This window comes from Schistocerca americana, chromosome 2 (genome assembly GCF_021461395.2).
Source record: "Schistocerca americana isolate TAMUIC-IGC-003095 chromosome 2, iqSchAmer2.1, whole genome shotgun sequence".
Taxonomy (NCBI): domain Eukaryota; kingdom Metazoa; phylum Arthropoda; class Insecta; order Orthoptera; family Acrididae; genus Schistocerca; species Schistocerca americana.
Genome location: NC_060120.1, coordinates 491,435,068 through 491,442,271, shown reverse-complemented (window position 1 = coordinate 491,442,271; position 7,204 = coordinate 491,435,068). Strand labels below are relative to the sequence as shown.

The 7,204-nt window shown below is 43.2% G+C and overlaps 2 non-coding genes across 2 annotated transcripts; one reads left to right on the top strand and one right to left on the bottom strand.

Annotated features, from left to right (window-relative positions):
• Positions 1-5,211: 5,211 nt before the first annotated feature.
• Positions 5,212-5,284, bottom strand: Trnav-uac. The gene has a single exon. It is a non-coding gene; the product is annotated as a tRNA-Val (tRNA).
• A 235-nt stretch (positions 5,285-5,519) lies between these two features.
• On the top strand, positions 5,520-5,591 carry Trnap-cgg. Its single transcript has one exon. It is a non-coding gene; the product is annotated as a tRNA-Pro (tRNA).
• Positions 5,592-7,204: the final 1,613 nt, after the last annotated feature.

Here is a 7,204-nt window from a genome sequence, read left to right as displayed (position 1 = left end):
CATCCAGCATAGTTCAGGAACAATGTTAGAATGTTACCTATTGAACAGAAAGAGTTGTATCATAGAGTCAAAAAAAGTCTCAAAGATGACCAAAAGACGCGCTATGGGGAAGGAAAATCTTATATGATGCACTGAATAAAACCAGACAATTGTTTTTCATTTCGTTGCGAACGAGTTAACAGATAGAGCTTACCCATCAGTTACTCTTGGATCATGCACGGACCGAAACGAAAAGCCAGACTGAAGCTGTGAATTCAGTTTCCAAATAGTTACACAGAAGGGAATCACATTAGAGTTGCTGCTTTCTTTTCCTAATACGATCGCGTCAAAATCAGAAACGGAGATTTGCCGATGGAATTTAGAAAACAGTCATCCGATAGCGGCAATAGCAATAGAGCGTACGATATACCAGTTAGATCGTATACCGATTACGCAACAGAACCGGTTTCTCTCCTAGCAGCTGCTTGTCGGGTGTTGCTGCTGCAAACGGTCATAGGGCGCTTTAGTTTCTACCAATATTGGCAGTCCAAGTGCGTGGGTTTGCTGTGTGGTTATGGGACAATTTTTTTGATCATTATGACAAAGATTTGAAGAATCTCAATACTTCGTCTATAGAGACCAATACGTACTCTGATGCAAAACTTAGTTCACTAGATCCAGAAGGGTGAGTATACTGGCGCTCAGGTTGTCGCCATGTTTTCTGACTCTCAGTAAATATTTAATATAGTTCCACATCGCTGCTTAGTAAACAATGTAATTCTTCTTTCTCCTGTGTCTTTTTCCCGTATCGGTGCAGGGTCGGCGTGGCTATTAACGGATGTAGCATGATTAATTTTTTGGGGTGGACGGATACCCTCCCTGCTTCCCCCCTCCCCCCCCCCCCCTCCCCCAAGGAAGGAATATGTGTACCCCAACAGTAACGTGTGTAACGTTATTCATGCGGAAGAGAGTGAAAGTTTTCTAAATGGTTGCGAATCGTGTTACTGACGTGGGACTTGAGCAACAGTCCGGTATTGATCTAGTGAGATTTGAGAAACCAGCTAAAAACCACATAAAGGCTGGCTAGCACATCAACCCTCGTCGTTAAACCGCTGGACATATTCGGTCAAGTGCCTTTGTACTTTCGCGTTCCGGAAGCGGCACTTTAACACGCACAGCTATCCGGGAGGGTCTCAGTAAACAGCATTAAACCGTACACTTGCCTATAGAATATCTGAGTTTTCGCACCAATGCCTTGGAAGGGAGAAATCTAACCAAATTAGATGCGAACAAAGACGAAGTAAAGTAATTCTGACATCGACACGCCCGATCCCTTATTTTTTTCTTTATTGGATTTCGTTTCCCCTCCCCCATCCCCAGAGGGGGGCGGACTGGCAGCAGTACAATACACTGCTCCGCAGCCTACAGAACAGTTGAAATACAGAATTAGGAAATATGAGAAACAAAACAAAAGCAGGCGATAAAAAGGTGACTGTTAAAAACTGAATCATGGAGAATAAGATACGGAGAAAAATATAAAAACAAAACGGTTGGCGATGCTGATTAAAAAACACGGCGACAGTCTGATTTCTGTTCGCATGAGATAAAAAAACACAACTAGCGACCGTATGGTGACTGTTCACAACACTGACAGGGGACCCGAGCCTTGTATGCAGCCCTTATTTAGCGTATCTTGAATGAACGTCACTGTTGTATTTGTATGTGATTTGTTCATATCACCGTCCTGCCAGGTACATCACGTTCAAATAAAGGCGAATACTTTTTATGTTCACAATTTCGTATACTTTTCTTTGGGTTGGTAACACTGACAGAATATCAGTAATTGAAGATACAAGTGTACAGGAAGTTTTCAGAAGCCAGAGCCATCTGACTTTTTCCGCTGGATGGACAACAGGGGCGAACTGCGAAGTACTTTTGAGATTTCACGACAATTCAGTCCGTCTGCACGTATTACTAGTCGATTCTGTCTTTCTTCAGAGTAATCGTAGAGAAAGTTGTACAAGTGGCGGTTCCTAGCGTACATACTTGCGCAGTGAACTGCTAGCCTAAAACACTTTAACCAAGCGAAATCACAACAGACATTTGAGCGTCCCCAAAAAAACTTTCGGGACAACGTTACATTTTGGAAAGAAACAGGGCTGTATTGGGAAAAACGGGACGAATGCACATCCTGCTGTACAATGATCTGCAGTCTATACCTGTACCTGTATGAAGTGCACTGTGTAAGTAAATTTACCTACATGATTTGTGTGAAAACAGTCATCCAGTAACGTCTACACTTGGTGCCGGGTAGGTCGCAGCTTTCACGGAGAACTGTTCACAACACGCGGGGGCAGCGACGAGGTAGTGGTTGAAGAAGAAGGACCAGATGTGCATGATGTGAAGATCGATGTCAATGGCTAACTTCATGGTGCCGAAGTCGAAAAATATAATAATAAAGAAACAGTTTTATGGCTGGTTTGCAAAGCTCGAAGCTGTGGAAGGTGTCAGTATAATACTGCATTGGCCAGTGTAGTTATAATAACAAATTGTAGGTGCGGGGCAGGAAATAGAAAAAACAAATTGTAGGTGTGGGGCAGGAAACAGAAAAGAGTCTTGATTATTTATTACTTGAGTAGAAATTTTGTAGCAGAAAAAAAAAATAGGTGTAGGTCTCGCCTTATTGGCCGGGCTGCTACCCAGCTCCCACTCACCGGCGCTGTCCCACTACTGCCCACCACGGGGACTTTTGGCTGCTGAGTTTCCCCCCTGGCCCGGTACGCCCCTCCTTAGCCAACCTGGTGACCGAAGATTCCTCAATGGTCACCATATTGATGGCAGGCTTAGTGCGGACGCCGGATCGATATGGGAAACTGAGCACCAGGGCTCCCGGCCTCAGACCATCCACAACACCTGGCTTCCATGTAGCTTGATTACAGGAGCGCGCCGCCGCTCCCAGCCGAAAGCTGTTGGCACGGCGCCGGTACTTCGCGTTCGCGACGCACTCTTCCACCTGTTACGTTCAGCTATTTCGTTAACATATTCAAGGACTAGAAATTATTTGAATTCTAAGACGACAGTTTCATGTCTTACAGTCACTAAAAACACAAGTTAAAGCAATTCATATCTCACCTGTGTTGTGTAAGTCTTTCGCTAACAGATGGCTCTCCCACTGAGGATCGATACGTAACGGAACTTGCATTGCGCAAACTCGTCTGTTCGCTCGGCGCCTGCGCTACACAGGTGGAGAACGCGGGGCTCCTGTTAACGGAATTAATCTTGTACGAACGTGAACAACGAAAAACTGGTTCGAGGTGCAGAGACGGTACAAGGTCCACGCACTCCGACAGTTATCATTTTCGTTAGTAATTACTAAATCAACTCGAATCATAATCATTCCGACTGTTAACTGCTACTAATATTTCAGTTTTCATAATCTGTAGCGTTCTACCCGTTAAGTAACGAGCTTCGTCACTTTAAAAAATCGCTACAACTTTCTTAACGCCTTTTGACTGATAGAATGTTTCAAGTTAGAGCAAATATTTCGGTATATAGCTAGCAAAATTTCAAAGGATTTTCTGAGATAATTTATGAGTGTCTTGATACACGAGATCTGCGATCTCCAATGGCTTGCTACAGAGTAATTATATTTTGCTTGATTTCTTAACCCCATTTATCTTCGTATCTGCACCTCATGGAAAATATCTGCCCTACAGTGTAATATTGAAAGTATCCGTTGCGTGCCTTGTTTCGAAACCAACTTATGCGATTCACTCTTTGTGTCTGATGTTGACAACAGTTATGTCCACTTTACTATTCGCCCCAAGTTTGTATAAATATTGCTCGCTTCTGTTTTTTTTCCGGCGATGTTGTACATTAATAGCGTGACACAGAAGTACGAATATGTTTACCAATGAAGAGTTGGCCGCAATGCAATGGAAGAGCACCACAACAACGCTATGTTGAGTTGTTGTCGCAGCAGTTGCGACAACATTACAGTAATTTTACAGACAAGGGTCTTGCATTACTCTGTGTTTCGTGTTGTACGCTTTGTTGGCTCCATGTTACAGGTTTTTTTCTCTGCTGATTAGGTATTTGCATAGAAACAAAGGTAATTGGAGTAAACATTGATCATATCGTAATTACAGCATTAGTCTGTAGCGACCCTCCGGAGATCACGGATTTCAGAAAATATCCCCTACCAACCTCTGAAATTTTGTCGCTGGAGTCCCGGTTCACGATGTATACACGACGTTACGCTACTGGGGGTATCGGTAAATGATTTCCACTTTAAATATTTTAGCTTATATATTGTTCCTGATCCATATTAGCGACATAGGAGACGATCTGAATAGCCGTCTTAGGTTGTTTGCAGATGATGCTGTCATTTACCGTCTTGTAAAGTCATCAGATGATCAAAATGACTTGCAAAATGATTTAGATAAGATATCTGTATGGTGCGAAAAGTGGCAGTTGACCCTGAATAAAGAAAACTGTGAAGTTATTCACATGAGTACTAAAAAAAATCAGCTAAATTTTGATTACGCGATAAGTCACACATGTCCGAAGGCTGTAAATTCAGCTAAATACTTAGGGATTACAATTACATATAACCTAAATTGGAACGATCACGTAGATAAAATTGTGGGTAGAGCAAACCAAAGACTGCGATTCATTGGCAGAACACTTAGAAGGTGCAACAGGTCTACTAAAGAGACTGCTTATACCACGCTTGTCCGCCCTATTCTGGAGTACAAACATGACACGTGAATTGGAGTGGTAATTATTAAAACAAAGACGTTTTTAGTTGCGACGGGATCTTCTCATGAAATTTCAATCACCAGTTTTCTTCTCCGATTGCGAAAACATTCTCTTGCCACCCACCTACATAGGGAGAAATTATCATCACGATAAAATAAGACAAATCAGGGTTTCTCATTATTAGTTAGCATCACACTTTGACAGAGCTGTGACAAGGCGAGTAGGGTGAGCTCAGGAAAGCCAGTAGCAAGCGCACTTGAAGTAGCCCTGAAGAACCGGATTATAAATTTTGCCAGCCATAATGGAGCTAGGGGCGTTCTCAGTTACCAAATACCGGTGCAATAAGAGAGCAACAGCATTTGACAGTAAAATGACGCCCTATCCGTCTAGCATACGACATCGCTTGTCTCTGCATACGCGGACGTGAGGTCATCTCGGAAATGAAATCCGAAAAATAGATTAAAATTGTTGTGTTCCCGCCCGGGATCGAACCGGGGACCTTCTGCGTGTAAAGCAGACGTGATAACCGCTACACCACGGAAACGACGGTTCTTTTTATGTACCACCCGGAGACTCGTAATAGCAACAGTTTTTCTTCTGTGTTAGCAAGGGCATCGGCTACGAGCTCCCTCCGATTCGTGAAGTTCCTATAGTAAAAGACGTCGATGAAAACAATCCAACCGCGACAGACAGGGTGAACGCTGGCTGAGCTGCAGCCCTACATGGTGAGACCATCAAAGGTGGCGTCATTCACATGCAGTTAGTTTACGGAACGAATAGGCTCGTTGGTCTAGGGGTATGATTCCTGCTTCGGGTGCAGGAGGTCCCGGGTTCAAATCCCGGACGAGCCCTTGCGTTTTGTACAACGGTGTGGTAACAAATCGCATGGCGGCGGCTGTTTCGCGCATTTCCAGGCCTCCAAGTCAGCGCTAAAATCCGACAACCAGTTCTGAAACCGTTTCATTTGAGCCATGTGCACCCTGCTGATGGAACGTTTGAAGTTTATTTAAATGGTCACAGTAGAGATCGTAGCAAGTGTCTTGCTGAGTGCGACGAAAACGGGTTTCCGTCCGCAATCGAACCGGGGACCTTCTGCGTGTTAGGCACGGCGCCTGGGCTCGGCGGCAGCTGCTACTCTTTCTGTCCTTACGAGATACCGTCGATTCGCGCAGTCGTTATTGCAAAAGATGTCACCAAAGGCAATCGCTTCGTTGGCGGCAGCTCGCACAGAAAAATTTAAGTGATCGCCTTTCCCGCGTGCCGTTCGAGAATTGAACCCCCCTGCCAGGCACTTAATTGTGAATAGCAGAGTAATCACATAGATGTAGTTGATACACCAGTAAAACTCGGAGTTCTGCATTTCAAAACTACATTTATTGAACTCTTATTCAAAACCAAATGCAACAAGACGCAGGTACTCCACAATTTGTGATCCATACTAAAATCTTATAATTAATTACCAAAGAGATAAAACCGACGAAAAAAAGTACTGAAGACCGTTCGCGAGCTGCAGTTACACTTTGGAAACATCAGAAATGCTACTGCTTGCATTTACGAACAGATGGAAAAGGCTTAATTGTGATCATCGCTAAAAATCATTCTTGCCCAGTGCGCAATGTTGAAGTTAGGTAAATAAAGTGGCTTATGTTGAACCCCGCATTTACGCAATATGCACCGTACTGTCAGCCATTACACGCATAGTTAACTTTGTCTAAGACGACGTGGACTATACATACTATAGTGTGGACAGTGACAACACGATCGAAGCAGATGCGGTAACCTCACGTATGTGAGGTGTCGTACAGTAATCATAATCTTTGTAACTAAAGTCATAATGTAAAAGGTAACTACGCGTAGTACAGTATATGTCACTGTTACACAAGTCCTTTGAAAAAGGGTCATCCGATTTCACGAGACTATGTCACCTACATGAATTTTAACTTGCCCATTGAAACCAAAAGTTCACTCCGGCTCCAATTTTACACTGAAGAGCCAAAGAAACTGGTAGACCTGCCTAATATCGCGTAGGGCCGCCGCAAGCATGCAGAAGAGCCGCAACACGACGTGGCATGGACTCGACTAATGCCTCAAGTAGTAGCACTTTCAATATAAATTTTTAATATGTCTCTATAACTCATTCTCTGAATGTAAGTGGAGATATATCATTTGCTTACTACACAGATTCTTATACTTTGCTACGTCTCCACTTTTCCCTTCGTGCAATTTTAAGGTCCTCAGATAGCTGTTCTTTGTTTTCGAAACTTTCTGCATCTCCTTACCTAAAATAAAGTTTAAATACATTATAATATGCTCATTATAATTTTCAAATTATTTTCGGGTATCTAGGATAAGGATCTAGGATTTCACTTCGAGTTTCTACTTGGTCGATCTTCGACTCCACACTTTATTCGTGATAATGAGTGTGGCTATTTGGGACATGCCCAGAGAAGAGATCATTAAACAA